The sequence below is a fragment of the Tinamus guttatus genome, unplaced genomic scaffold, assembly GCF_059628265.1.
Source record: "Tinamus guttatus ecotype Peru unplaced genomic scaffold, ASM5962826v1 Tinamus_guttatus_pri_ptg000272l, whole genome shotgun sequence".
NCBI lineage: Eukaryota > Metazoa > Chordata > Aves > Tinamiformes > Tinamidae > Tinamus > Tinamus guttatus.
Window position 1 is genome coordinate 1,042,340 of NW_028288806.1, and position 14,684 is coordinate 1,057,023.

A 14,684-nucleotide genomic window follows, 5' to 3' on the forward strand; every position below is an offset into this window, starting at 1 on the left:
CCAGCAAGTGAGATTTGGCTGTGTGTAATGCAATTACACACATTTCATCAGAAGCTGTACCCTGCCCAGGCTCTCCTGCGTGGACTTCATACCGTGCAGCTTCTCTCTTCATTCCAAGGTCAGAGCAGGACTAGGGCTTCCCTTCCCACCTCTTTACTTAAAAAAAGATCCTTCTTTGTTTTCCTTTTTTTCTTTGAAGACTGTACCCCAGGGACGCACCTCCAGAATACAGATTTTTGGTGCAACCTGCACTGTTGCCAGAGCTGATGGCCAGGATCAATAGCATAATGTCCACCGATGCCAGTAGTAGGGTCTTCACAGCAGTTTCCACAGGAGTCTTATGCCTGTAGAAAATAGAGGGACAAGCAAAAAGAGATGCTAAACTCCACTTAGCAAAGAGGCCCTTTAACCTTGAAATTGAGGACCCGAAGGGGCCCTCCAAAGAGGCTTATTCAATTCTGAGTTGAAGCACCTTTGCCTAGTCATTGTGGGAGATATATGTGCTGCCCTAGTCAGAACATTTCCTGTGATATCTAGAATAACACAGCTCTTGTGCTACTAGTGCTGTTAAGCCTCCTGAGTGAGTCTTGTTGTAGTTGGGGCTGTTTAAAAGGAAAGAGGAGAGGGGAGAAAGAAAGGCAAACAAGGAAGAGCTTCTGCAGTCATGGTTCATTTCAGGTTTCATTGTAAAACAAGAATACAAAGAAAAGGAAGCTACTCTTGATTGGCATGATTTAAAATCTGAGGATAGGTGCAGTACCCATCCTTAGTTCTTTGAGTGTTTGCTGTTGACAGAGCTGACCGCCCGTGGCTGCCAAACTGCAAACACTGTTGCTGCATGCGTGCAACCATCCTTCCCACTCCTTCCTCCCGCTCGCTTTCTTATACGTACACGGAAGCAGGCACATTTGCTACCTGGCATCTTCTCCCACCCACTTCACAGATGGGAAGAGAGAGGCATCAACTGTTTCCCCGTGTTTCTCTTCTCCCAGCCTGGCTGTATTCTACAGCAAGCTTCTCTTACAATCGTAGAGATTATTACTGTTATATATTTTAGACATACATACTCACACACACATACATATATATGTTTTTTTTATGTATATATTATTCACTCTCTCTCTGCAGCTGAAAGGCGCACCCAAGATTTATCTCTGTAATGAGAAAAGGGAGATAGGGAGAAGTAAGGGCATTTTTCTCTGACTTGGATTGTATGTCATTTTGATATTCATTGTAAAAGATGCTTTTCAAATATTTAAATGTATGTGCGCTCACATATCAGTTCTCCGGGATGGATTGTATGCGGCGTAATCGCTGTTTTATATCTCTTGTGTTCTGCGATGTTCTCTTGTATCCATTCCTTTCGACTGGGAGAGATGGGAAGATAAGGAGCTGGAGCTGGGATTTTCTCCACAGCCTGTGCTCTGTCAGTGTCTCTTTTTGGGAGAGCCAGAGATTGAAATGCGCTTAGTGCCCTGGGCCAGGGCTCTGGCACCTTTCCCAGCACCTCTGCTTCTGCAGGGAGAGTGGGGTTCAAGTTGCTGAAACCTCCTGCGGAAAATACATTTGTATCTTTGTGGGGAAGGCTGAGCTGGGATTGTTCCTGTCAATTGGTGCAAAAAAAATAATAATAATAAAAAAAGGGGCATTGTGGTTGATGTGTGAATTTATGGATATCAGCGACACCTGTCCAGATTCATGCCAGCATAAACAAAAATCTCTTCTTACAGCTTAGGGGTCAGGAGAGGGAAGGATGGGCATGTTTGCTCCGTCTCGGCTCGGCTGGGCCGTGGGGCTGGACACGCCGCCCGCAAGCGCTGCCTCCCCCTTCGTCCTTGGAAGGGCTGCTCTCTGTCAGGTGTGCCACGCGGCCATCTGCTCCCGGCGCCAAGCAGCTGCTCCGGTAGCCGGGAAGGCTGGCAGGAGCGGCCCTCCGGCCGCGTGAGTGACGGCACGCGCTGCCGCTGCCTTGGCACGGCCAGCACCGCTTGTAGCTGGGAATTAGAGGCTTGTAAACCTGCCGCTTTGCGGGTGGAACGGCTCTCTGCGGCTCTCCGGAGGCGTGGGGATCTGCCAGAGCTCCCGCTGACGCCATCGCACCCGTGGGAGCCCCGGGCAGGCACGTGTGGGAAGCAGGGTGCTGCCTGTGAAGAAACGAGGTGCAGGGTTGTGAGGACACATCTGCGGGGCACGCTGTCCTCATCACCTCTCGTCCCCAGTCTTGCCTGGGGCAGACCCGCTTCTCACCCCAGGTCACCAGATCCAGCAGTCTCCAGGCCATGATGGAGGCACCATCCCAAGGAGGTGGGAACTGCTGCTCAGGGTAAAGGGCAAGGGATCTGCTCCCACCTATGGGCTCTCCACGGCTTGTGAGAGGAGGTAGCATGAGGATATGGAGTATGGAGAGAAGAGGGGTAAGAGGGAGGAGGAGGAATTTAGTGGGAAGGGGAGGAAGGCTTCCAATTGTATTCAGCATCTGCTTTCAAAACGGCAATTGCTTGCTGCCCTGTTACCTGCAGGGCCTGATAAGATAGTTTACATTTTGATAGTTGCTCACTGCTGGAGAGTCGTAATTTGAACAGCTCGAGAAAAAAAACTCCTGCAGCCCAACAGGAGAGGAGGGAAAGGGATAATGTAGACTTTTTGTCCTATCTAAGCAGAGACCAGAAGTTTTCTGTCATTAAAAAGATGTATTTTTCTCCAAAAACCATGAAAACAGTGTTAGAAAGCACTTTCAGTTCATTCTGGTTCTTTTGAGAGGGGCTTGCATTAAGGCCTCTGTCTGAACTGTAGTTTCTGTTGGGACCCAAGGGATGGCTCAGATTTGTTCGTGGACTTCAAGCTTCCCCATAGGGAAACATTCAAAGCTAGGAGTTTTTTTGGTGCACCAATATGCTGAATCCAGAATAACACTGAGGAGTTGATCCTAGAGTTTCAGTTCTGGCTGACGTGATCAAAACAGCCTGTAAATACCACGTTTTGGTATATATTGTGATCACTTGTCTGTTTGGGAGTCAGAAATGTGTAACTTGGGTCCATGCACCAAATGATGTGCCATAGAATTTCAGAAGTATTTACATGTAGATATCAAACCCATCCTTTCAATTTCTGGGTGTCACTTTTTTACCTGGAGAGGTGTACTTTGCCCTGGGAGGTATGTGCCACTTCGTAATGGCACCATGTCCTTTCAAGCAAGCAGGCTTGGATGAGTGACTCCAGTTTTATGCTGTAGCCAAAACAGATGGTGGGTTACATTCTTTCTTCTGGTGTTTGAAAGCTGCTGTTGTTTTTCTGGCTTCTTGTCCCCTAGTCTGGGAGAATTAAGAGTAGGCATAGAAGTGGTGCAGGTGCCCCACTTTTTGTAAGTATTTACGGAACCAAAAAGAGAGAGCAATGAGAAGATGGGTAATCTGGTGCAGGATCTGAGATTCAAACTTCTGTTGGAGTTTAGTAGTTCCATATCCTAGGTGAGGAATCCAGCTACTTGCTTTACTTTTTGTCTGTGTGTGACTGGAAATTTCATTGTGAGAGTGCCTCTGTTGAAAGTTCAGGGTAACAAAAGTTATGACTTGTCATGAATTGGCAGGTTCCTGCTGCATGGTTCATCTAGACACTCCCAGATAGTTTTGAGACTTAAATCTTTGCTTTTCATGTTTTGAGGCCTGTTTGAAAGCCCCTTTGAAGGTCAAAGCTGGAACCCTGGCCCTCACTAATCCTTTCCTACTGGTACTCTTTGCTTCTAGAGCACCTCAGAAATGCAACTGAAAAGTTATGAAATAAATTGTTTGTGCTGTCCTCTGCCCTCAGAAAAGGGGGGCTTCACTTTTCAGAGTTGTAAGCTGTTTTTGTGCCTTTTCTGTACAACTACTCATCAGCACAGAAGATCTGAAAGGATTGACAAATAGATTAATACCTGGCAGCTATGGCTAAAACTAGCTACCTCTGAACGGGCAATCATTTATCACTAAATTACTTTCTCTAAGCCAGGTAATTTCTGATCAACATGCACAAAAACAAAGCCACAACAGTGATGTGATGTTAACCAGAGGCCATTCCTATTCCCTGGGCTGGCATGGCGATGAATGCAGAGAGAATTGTCACTTGAAAGGTTTATGAAGCTTAATGAAAAGTGACATTGCAGGATGCTAGGGAGGGAAGGGTCCATAGGGCTAGGTCTAGTTTGACTGGTGCCAAACAAAACACACGGAGAGGATTTAGGACTGGAGTAACTGCAGCTCAGTGCAGAGCTGGTGTGGGGAGCCCAGGGCCTGGGATGGGCTGGAGGACCGGTGGCTGGAAAACAGGGATGTAAGTGCACGAGCTATGTGATCACTTTAGCTTTTAGAGAAACAAGTGTATCCAAGTCAAATTAATGTTTCAGTGTGAAAAGGATGATGAGAGGTGAAGCAGAACCACAGATGTAGATTTGTTTAGAAGCATCAGCTGGCTAAGGCTCAGGCCAGGGATTCGCATCCAAAAGCTTTGGTGTGTCGGAACTGATGTCATTCCTGTATCTATAGAGAACCAAACGAAGAGCCCAGACCAAGTGTTTTTGAAATCTGGGGCATTCAGTTCCAAAATGCTACCTCCTGAAGAAGAATGTCTTTTGCATTTAATGAAGTTAAAATGTACTGCCTGTCTTCAGGGATCTTTAAAATTCACAGGAGTTACAAGAGGCTCCTTACCTCACAGGATAAGGCCCCAAGGAAAGGAGAAGGGGCATTTCTGTGTGTCAGGAAGTCAGGAGGAAATTCTTACATGGTATCTTGGCTAAAGCCAGGCCAAGCATTTTTAGACAGGACACTTCTGTAGCACATCCCTCTGGCCACGCAAGGTTAATTTTGTGCCTTGCAGGCATTCTGTAGTTGATGTGCATGCATACCTATAGGCCATGCATGAGTGTCAATGCAAAGCAAGAAGCTCCCCATCCACCTTCTGAGCTTGCCCCTTCCCTCATGTGCTCCTCAGGGATTGCTAGCCAAGGCAGTCCCTAGTCTTCCATATCCCCAGCATTCCCCATTTAATACCTGGGAAGAGAGGAGCTGCTAGAATCTGTAAGGTTTTTTTCTTGACAAATGTCCCATTTTCACAGGCAGTTGAACTGAACTGCAGCTTGTGCTCTGTTCAAACATGTCAATAAACATTATTGCAAAGACGTACAAGCAATAATGGGAATGTATAAAACTCACCTTTATTGCTTCTTGCTGTGAATTTACACGCTGCTCTAAACAGCTTTTACTCCTCCAGGGGAAAGCCTAGGGATTTTGCCTTTACCAGCATGCTGATTTCCCAGGTTTATACCAGAGACCCTTGTTGCCTTCTCTGTCTCCCCACGACAACTGCTGGGGATGGGAACACAGCAGCAGAGGTCTGATTACATGACTGAAGTCACAGTCACTCAGGCCCAGATAAAAACTGAAGGGGTGAAGTTGCCGTTCTCCAGGATCGGCAGTGGATGTTATTGCCTGTCCTTTGCTTGCCAAGGAGTAAATTACATTTGCCACTGCAGTGGTAGGGAACAGATCAAATCCCTGCTAGCTGTAGCTTTGCAAGTGTTGCAGTTGTATTTCTCCTCGTAGGCACGGAGGCTGCTCACTGCACTCCTGCAATGCTCTCGTTGTGGTCAGGTGAGGTGTTACGTGAACAAGGTGCGTTCAAGCTCTTTGTCAGTGTCTCAGGGCTATTTCTGCTGTAGAGTGAGGTGCTTGGCAGCATTCTTTCCATGCAAAAGCTTCTTGGACAACACAGGAGTGAAGCAAAGCCCATTGCTTAGTTGCTCCATGGTAAAAACAGGGTAAGAAGAAATGCAGATGAGCACCAAAGCTTCCCAATCTGAGTTTCTTGTTATTTGGGAAGTGTGGATTAGGAAAAGTAGCACCTCGCTTGCAGCTTACACAATGCATAAGCCTGATGATCATGTAGCAAAAGGGACTGATGGTTTTGCTGTTATTTCAGAGTGGTGGCAGCCTCATTCTGATCTAAGAATTCCTTTTCTTTCTCTAAACACAATAGTTCCAGTGCATATTCCCTGTTTTCTTTTGCACAGCACCCAGTACCCCAGCAGTTCTTGTGCATAGACCAACCCTCAACACAGTGATCTTGTTATTTTATCATAGTTAGTTGTGTGTATTCTACTGTGGGAGACACTTCTGCTTGAATTCTATGTGGAGGGCAAAGGATTGCTGGGAGGTGAAGGTTTGGAAAGTGGAGATTGCATGAAAAAACAAACAAAGAAACAAACAAGCAAAACCACGTTTTTCCCTATAGTTTGGCTCACCCAGGAACAGAGCTATCCTGTGCTTCCCAGGCCGCTGCCCAGCTTGCTCTGCTCTGTGCCAGTGGGTGGGTTGTTAGTTCGGTGGCTGCTGCTGCTTGCGGGATTCCCCCAGTGCCTCTCTCCTGTAACAGCCTCTGAAGTGCTGGAAATGGGCAGCTCAACGCTGCTGCTGTATCAGCCTCTCTGACATTAAAATGAGGAAAAGGCATGACATTTCTGTCCTTGGCCTCCCTCTTCCAACCTAGGGCCCCTAGCTTGGAAGCTTGAACTATAGCTTGTAGCTCCAAGGGGAAATTATAAAGCTGACTTTGATTTAGTGACGGGGCTTCCTTGATCTGTTCATAGTGTCTCACTTAAATCTGACACCTCATCCTTCTCAGTCCCTCTCTGTGTCTACAGCAAGGCAAGCATTCTGTCTTGCTCAGCTTTCATTTTGCTTTGGTCAGCCAAGATTTGACGTTACTCTGGTGGTCAGGAATGGCAACTAACATGTCAATATATAGTAGTCTATGTTTCTAGACTCTGAGGTGGATGAAGGGCTGAGGAAAAGTTGCAAAGCTCCAGTCCTAGGTAGTAAAACTGCAGTAATAATTTTATTTTGACTCTCCATGGAAGGTGGGGAGGTGGTTCTTTTACTCTACATTTTGGATAAGAGAATAGGCCTGAATTGGCCTCTTGCAGCTGCAGGAAAGGAGCTGAGGAGCGTAGGGCTAGGAACAGAACCAGTGGGAAGCTCTGATCTGCAGGCTAATAAATGGTTGAAAAGAAGCACAGGGGACAGCATACCTGGGAGCATGTCTGGGAAAGCCCCCGAGTCATGGTCAAAATCAACTCAGCATTTTGAGGCCTAGGTATTGTTTAATGTTCTTAGGTATTATAATGCAAGAGTCAAGGCAGCTTGAAGCATCCAAAACCAGATTAGTAACCATGGTAAGTTTTTTGTGTTTTAAAAATAAATTTAGGATCGTCTGTACAAACACAAAGGCGTATTCCACTGAAGTGACAGTATTCCAAAGGTTCTCAGCTTCTTGAGTTCAAAGCCATGCAGGAACAACATAGAGCAACTGTGGAGTTGCTGCTTTGAACTATTCAGTGGATCTAGGAAATGTGAAAGTGCTGTAGTCTCTTGATTACAAAGTTTCTGGAGGACTACCTTTGTTTCAGGATCACATCTCCTCTTTTTATCTAATCATAAGAAAATCCATGAGAGTAGCTGTATGGCTAACAGGGGGAAAGAAGTAGCTGAAGATTGCATCAAGCTGGCAGAGCTCCTAAAAACTTGTGAAAATAGCTGCAAAGAAACTGAGTTGACCCTCTCACTCTCCTTTCTGGTCCTGGGAGAAGATCACAATCAGAAAGTAGGATAAGACATGAAGCTCCTCTTTCTCTGTCTTCAGAAACTTTGGGTTCTCAAAGCATTGTCAGATAAAAGCCAGTTCTTGTGATGGCTGGAAGTGGGTTGGTGATTTTTGCTACTTGAAATCACACCATCCACATAAAAACAGTAAGAAACTCCTCCTTCTCCAAGCAAGTAGCCTGGAAGCGACCTTCTTGTGTGCCCATCAGCACCGTAGTTTGAGGTCTGGACATTGCTGAGAGGAGAGCTGAAAGTGTGAGGCAGTTTCATGTTCATGGCATGGTAGATATATGAGGCACCTGACCTCTTCCTTTGCTTTTTTGACCTGTGTGTCTGCATAGTGTGTGAGAACAGGGAGGAAGTAAAGGTTAGATTTATTTATTTATTTATTTTAAATAATGAAGTTTAAATGGTATGCTAACCAACTATGGAACTGCTGGGTTAAACCATTTTCACACTAGCAAAAAAATATACCACATATTGCTCTGTTGCAGCTCCTGGCATTGCTACTGGCACTGCCCTAGGGATTTACTTTCCAAAGCCTGTGTTGCAAATGAGTCACTTGCCTATGTCCCTTTGAGTCATTTTGCCATGAGAAAGAAGTCCATTATGTTATTGAGACATTTTGCACCCCTGGAAAGATATTTATTTGGTAAGATCCAACACTAGATTAACAAAGAGCACTGCAGGGAGGGAGAAGAGACACTGGCAGAGCTGGCAGGAAGGCTGGGATGGGTATTTCAAGAAGAATTTAAGTACACTCTTTACACTCAAGAAGAGTGTAAAGAAAGGAGTCTGTGTCAAGGTAAAGAGAAGAAGGCTCAGCAAGGAAAAAAAAGAGAAAAGTACATGGAAAGTGGAAAGGAGAAAAAAAGACATGAGAGAGAGAGCAAGAGCAAATATGGAGGCTGGAGCAGAGGAAGAGCTTTATCTGAGGAGGGGGAAGGAGAAGAAAGCAAACTATATATGGAAGAAAAAAGGCAGACATCTGAGCACTGAAGAGCTCATGAAAAAGACAGGATCAGTACCTGCAAAAGATCTCAGAAAGACATATGAGATGAATTAAACATAGCCCCAGAGGGATCAGAATCCCTGAACAGCGTAGAAAAATGAGCCAGTGAAGGTAATATTGAGCTACAAGTGAAAGAGATGGCCAGATTCGAAATCCCCCAGCGTAGGCATCTTGCTTTTTATTTATATGTAAAGTGTTGGGCACCCCTATGCTACTGCCATACTAATAATACTTATCTGATGAACTAGGCAGGGAAGAGGAAAGAGTTTGTTAATGACGGGGAGGTAGAAGGTAAAAGATTCATGAGAATGAGAGGAGTGTATTCATTCTTTGATAGGGCAGAATGGTTTTATGAGGAAAGCACCAGTGTCTGGTGCTCAGATTCCTTGGATTTTGTTCCTAGTTCTGCTGCAGACTGCTTCTGTGACATTCCCTTCCCGCAGAAGTCCCTTTACCTCTCTGAGCCTGTTTTTTTTCTTCTAATTTGTGCAATGGAATAATGACACGAACATGCTCCAGACAGAGGTGAGGATGTGAACAAGTCCATGGCTCTTCCCTGCTGCCTGGTTGTTGTTATCGGTGCCATCATCACCATCATCATCATCTTTTGCAGATGAGACAGTGCCATGTCCCTGCCTGCACAGGAAAAGGTGGGCAGAGAACAGAGAGGCTGCATTCTCAGCACCTTCCCAATTCCCTCCAATCTTTAGACCTGACTGACTCTGCACTTTGATGCTGCTGGGAAGCAGCGGGACGTTAGCTGGCAGGTCTGCTAGTGGCCAGGTGGGGTTTAGCCCACCAAGGTTGTCTTCAGGGCCTTCTTACTCAGCTAAAGCTGCTGACAGCTATCCTGCTATTTATTTATTTGGCTACTGAGGAGAGAAACAGCAGGAGATAATCATAAGAAAATCATAAAAAAGAAGGAAAACCAGCAGATAATATTCTGCAGAGGGATTTAACGGGGTGAAAAATTGTTTCTTGCCGAACTGTCTACGACACTAAACACTGTCTCAGAGATCTTCACTCTTCCTCCTCAACAGAGGCTTAAAGAAAGCGACAGGCAAGGCTCTGCGCCAGCGTCTGGGGGGTTTGAAAATATGACAGGCAAGAGCCTGGGTTTTTCTCATCAGCATCTTTCAGTGGCATAGATGCAATCAGTCATTCAGGCTGTCTCGGCTGAACAGGACCATCTCCTCCTCCTGACACAAAGAGCTGAGGAGTGGACGCCTGGGAGATGCCACTCTACTTCCTATTCCCCAGTCTTTCAATTGAGGTGATTTTTTCCCCATGCTGCAAGAGCATGGTCAAATAGCTGAGAATACTGTGGGCAGTTTGCTGCTGCTGTAGGAGGTGGAAGTTTCAAACCTTGTCCTGAGCACACTGCTCTGATCTGCTGTCAACAAGGTGGGACCCGGCTGAATAGAGACGGCAACTGGGGCTTAATTGAAACTGGGCAAATCCCTCTTGCTGAAGCAGTCTCTGTAAGCTTTCCCTTGCCTTGCTGAATGCTGAAAGCTCCCTTTGCAGGAGGATGTTTCAGGTTTGGAAAGCATTCCCGTGCTGCTGTCATTCTGTCATGCACAATCTAATGCAAACTTTCTGGCGTTGTGTGCTACAAGGAAAGGGCAGGGCAGCTGTCGGGGGCTGGCAAAAATGGGATGTGCCAGCTCATCCTCTAGGTTGCTTGAAGAGCATCAATCACAAGGGGGCAGGGGGCTGCTTTAAAAAACAAAAAACAAAAACCCTTTCTTTACTTTCTGGTACAGGAAAATGGATGGGGAAAGATAGTTAGGCTGTCAGACTTAGAAAATCTGTGTTTGATTCCCATCACTGCTAGAAACTGACAAGTTGACTTTGAAGAAGTCATTGAATCTTGTTGTTTCCCTTTTTTTGACTGGCCATAATAGTTCTTCCCGGCCTCCCAGGAAAGCTGGTGAGCAAAAATTCATGTGCAAGGTGACAGATATTATATTGTTGATGGAGACCTTGTAAATGCCTAGACAGATTTTCTGAACAGCAACCACAGATAGAAAAGTTCTCTGAGCTCCCATCTAACTACTGCTTCTCTTTATAGGTTGTTCCCCATACTCTCTTATTCTCTATGTATGACCCAGGCAGTGAGGTTGCATTTAAGACTGTCTGTCACAGCCTTAATAGACCTCACAGGATTAGAGGAGGGGGTCACGCATTAGTCTGAGCATGGTGTCTCATCCCTGAACCAATCTCCTTCCCTCTCGCTCTCTTTGTTCTCATCCATCCAAGTTTTCTACAAAGGAAACCTGATGTAAATGCAAATTTGCTATAAGACTCTATAATCAGTCAATGAGGGGAGATATTCTTCCTGAGTATAGTGAAGGTAGCATCTTCATAGGGCCAATGCTGAAGAGACTGCAGAAAGCTAGTTTATGATCTTTGTACAATAAACTCTCCTTTCTGGGGAAGTGCTCACCTGGAAATAGGTTGACATTATCAATGCTGTTTTAGCTGGCTGCATACAGCACATTTGTCCCCCTCTGTGCCTGTCTTGCAGTAAAACAACCCATAGGCACAGATCCCATGTCTACATGGAAGAGCTGGGATTTTAAGACCTATTTTTGCTACCTGAAGCTAAAGTGCTCCACTGAGGTCTACTCCTCAGACCGAAGAAACATTTTTAAAAGCCAAACATGAGAATAAGTGCTCTTTACCTACCCAAATCCTAATCACTTGGTGTTAAGGAGTTGTTTTATATTTGGAGATGCAGGAAGGTATAGTAGTGCAGCTATTCCTACTTCCCGATTCCTATGAATAGGGAGGGGAAGCCACCCATACATTTTTTCCAGGCTTTAGAGAATTCAAAAAATGGCCTAAAGATACCCCATGGTACTCATCCTACCCCGAGATTGGCACCAGGAGCCTAGGCAGCCAGCTGTTGCAGTGGGTCTGTTCTCTACTCTTGGACAAGGCAGTTCACAAATAAGAAGACATTGTAGCACAGACTGAAAACACCTCTGTGAAGTAGATTCGAACTCCAAGCTCTTCAGCTTCCAGCTGTGAGACTGGGCCTATATGCATGGCAGGAAGAACATTGTCAAGCAGTGTATTTCCAAACAGAGGTCAGTTTGCAGTTGTCCGCTAAAGTACGTTAGGTATGTTGAATCTCCAGCTAGCCTAAAAACAGAACTATTTGTGAGGCATATCCTTTTGCAAAGACAGAAATGGTTCTCTGGTGATAACTGTTTTATAAAAGAACTAGATAGATAGAAGATACCCGAGAGAAAGTATTTCTTCTCATGCTTATAGCTACTCCATTCAAGCAATACTGTGACAAAGCTGTTCAGCAAGATGATGTCCTTTCTCTGAGATATTTTGCGTGTACTGTACATTAGCTGCAGACCCAGTATGCACCAACTCTCAAACAAGCAGTTTTCAGCCTCTTCCCTCTCATCCAAACTACCAGTAGCCAATTTTGGGGAAGCACAGAAAAAACTTTTCTGTTCAGAAGTCCTGTACCATTGATCAGCAGGAGGTCCATTGCTGAGAGACTCTAGTTGTCAGACAGTAAAAGAGATCATAAGTTACCCCAAGTGACCTGCATTTCAGAAACATTTTTTTGAAGTATTAAAGAAGAGAGGGCAGATCAGGACAATCGCAGATCCCAGAAAGTCCCCAAGGAAACTCTCAGAAATGTTGCTGCCAAGCACTTGCGGAGTTTCCAGTGTGATCTGTTGTTGCTGGGAAGTCTTATTCTATTTGTACCCTGGACATGCTCTGGCATTGCTGTTTATAGAGACAAACAGAAAAGGACGGGGGAAGGCATCAGGCTTGGGAACACTAGCCATTTACATGGAAACTGTGGCATTAGGATCAAGAAGTATAGACCTACTGTAGGACTGCTTTCCAAACAGCTTACCCTGACAGTAGATGCCTTTGTACTGCCATTGCCCCGGAATTACAGTGTCAGGTGCATTAGCAGAATAGTTCTTGAGCTATTGAATTGTTGTCACAGTGTCACTACACTGTCGATGTGGGGGCCCAGTAGATTTTCCTTACGAGGCCAGGGCTTCCCTTTCTTATTGGAGTGTGTGGCTGCATAAAACCGTGTGCTGCTCTGCCCTTGAGCTCCTTTTTGTGCCGCACTGGGCCCACGTTCTTCAAGGGCATCACCTTTCTATTCACCCATGTAAGGCCCTGACTTCAGGAAGGTGCAGAGAGCTTGCCTGGGTTATTTTCAGGTCGGTTAATTACACTTAGACTGGAACATACTGCCACTAACAACTGACCAGAAGCTGCATGCAGAGTGGCAGATGTGGAGTTATCTAATCTTCGCCAAGCCCCCAGGCACTGTTACATTTCTGTTACCTCTATCTTTCCCATCACTCACCTGGAGGGAGACAGTGAGCTCCTTCGATAGGGCAGTAGTGTATGGTAGGTGTTTACAGCAGTCTGCAAGATGGGAATCAGAAACAGCTCCAGGACTTCATCAGCTGCAGTGAAAGCAATGACAGCAAGCTACAGCAGTAATTGGAAAGAAAGTCTTACGACTTTCCACTCTATTCCTTTGTAGGAGCGTAAATATCAGCTACCACTGAGAGAACTTCCATTTTGATCTTAGCCAAATGAAAAGGAATGCTTTTTGATGGAGAATTTTCTTTACCGGGTTAACAGCCTCCTCCTATTTCTCTGCTTTCAGCCCCAAGCTGTTACCGCGTATTTCCTTTATCTCTGTACCACCTGCATCGGAAGTATGATCCATATTAGCAACAGATTACTGTGGATGCCCAGTTCACAGTCACTCAGTGTGCAAATGGGCTGAGTGTTCACAGCTCCTTCTCTCTCATGTCAGGATTTAAAATCACCATTTCCAACTCCCCCAAAATGGCATCGGTTCAGGGAAACAAAAGTTTCACTTCAGAAAACTTCCTTCAAGGTGGTTCATCCATGTTTACACAGAGACATGCTGTGTCTGTGGTGACAACTCTAGCTCTAGCAAGAAAATGTAGCTCTCCTAACTTTCCACTATACAGATTATTTTTTTTGCCTATGCCACCTGTTTTTCTTTTAATCTCAAGTACATGCATGGTGAGTGTGACAGTGATAGTCAAGACAACAGTGTTTTCTTCATTAGTGGACTAGGGATGAAAACAGGATTCACCATGACTGCAGATATTTAGAGCCGAATATTGTGTCCATTTTGGGACAGAAGAACAGCAGATTGGATCTTGCCAGGGTAAGGCTATAGCAGGGATCAGAGGCTGTCTTTGGTGACCCGTCACTGATGACTAATTCTTGCTTTCTCCCACCTGTGTCCCAAACTTCATCTCTCATGGCCAATGCCTTCCCCTCTCTATATTCCCTTCACACGCTAGCACTCAGCCAGCACACAGGCAGGGAGAGAGCCAGAGAGTTGGCAGGGAGTCAATATATTTCAGTGTTTTATTACTGGAGAACTGAAGTAGCATTTAGTTGGTTAGGCTCAGTGCAGAGTGAGCAGTCTAAAGCGCCTCAAATAGCAGGGCCAGCGATTAAAGGCACAACAAAAAATCCATGGATTAATTAGCAGGTCAATGGTGGTTGAGTAGTTATTGGTAAATTACAAGGTTTGCATATAAGAGACAGCATTGATCCCGGGTATTCACCAGCCCCTGTGATTGTCTGTTAGGGATGTGGGTCAGGAGGGGTAGGTTCCCGTTCAGTTCGTGACTGGAGAAAGGAAAGGGAAGGGGGCTGCCAAGGGGTTATCACTCCCCTTGCACAAATGCAGACATACTCTGCCTGCTTAATGGAGGCTCAAAATTAATTGGTACCATCTGCCAAGCAGCTCGGTGGCTGCTGCAGCTCTGTGAAGCCTGCAGGGCTGGGAGAGGAGGCTGAAGGAGGCCCGTGACGTGAGCAGGACGCGGCACAGCACAGAGTGTGGGCACGGTGAGAGGGATACGCAGAAGTGGGCTCCCTCTGGCCTTGAGGGAAAATAAAGGATCTGTCAGGGAAGCGAGGAAAGTGCATTTTTCCAAAGAAAGGGTTTTGGACAGAAGCTGAAAGGGCATCGTGACAGCCCT

At 45.7% G+C, this 14,684-nt stretch overlaps 1 protein-coding gene across 1 annotated transcript in view; it reads left to right on the plus strand.

The window, feature by feature from the left end:
• The window catches only part of LSAMP (limbic system associated membrane protein), a 952,895-nt gene that overhangs the window by 113,320 nt on the left and 824,891 nt on the right, over nt 1-14,684 (plus strand). The gene's annotated exons all lie outside the window — the stretch shown is intronic.